Source organism: Penaeus monodon, chromosome 31 (assembly GCF_015228065.2).
Source record: "Penaeus monodon isolate SGIC_2016 chromosome 31, NSTDA_Pmon_1, whole genome shotgun sequence".
In the NCBI taxonomy this organism is placed as follows: domain Eukaryota; kingdom Metazoa; phylum Arthropoda; class Malacostraca; order Decapoda; family Penaeidae; genus Penaeus; species Penaeus monodon.
This window is the reverse complement of record NC_051416.1, coordinates 7,398,280-7,398,752: the sequence shown is the minus strand read 5'-3', so window position 1 is coordinate 7,398,752 and position 473 is coordinate 7,398,280. Positions and strand designations below refer to the sequence as shown.

Below are 473 nucleotides of genomic sequence, written 5' to 3'. Positions count from 1 at the left end.
TTCACGCCTACGTATACACACTCTCATACACACAGATACAATTAATTTGTGAAGTGGGATTTTTCCCAATCAGGGATATTGCTCTTCCATGATTCTGGTCGATCGGGCATTTCCCTAATTTTGTTTTTACCGTTTACTCTTATTCCCCTACGCATCACTATTTAGGCTCTCTTGGTGAGCAAATACAATGTAGAGGCGTACTCACCATGAAGCTTGTGGCCCCTTCTGCTGGTGTGTTTATCCGTATGTTTGTGCGCTTGTGGGCCCGTTTAAGTGTTTCCTGGCATGTGCCCACACCATATCAGTAACTATTCTTAAAGTTGACACGTAGAGCAAGCTGGTACGAAACGACTTGTTGCATGTACTCTGGCTAGCAGTCGTGTTGTACTGTTGTTTCACATCGTATTACCATGTCCTCGACAAGAATAAATAAATTTCAGAAAATTAATTCGCCAACCAGTGCAATCTTTGAA

General features: G+C 42.3%; 1 long non-coding RNA gene across 1 annotated transcript in view; it reads right to left on the bottom strand.

Moving 5' to 3' along the window:
• The window catches only part of LOC119593017, a 1,123-nt gene extending 656 nt beyond the window's left edge, over positions 1-467 (bottom strand). The window contains exon 1 of the long non-coding RNA XR_005230492.1: positions 206-467. This is a non-coding gene — a long non-coding RNA (uncharacterized LOC119593017). The remainder of the gene's footprint in view (positions 1-205) is intronic.
• Between the last annotated feature and the right edge of the window lie 6 nt (positions 468-473).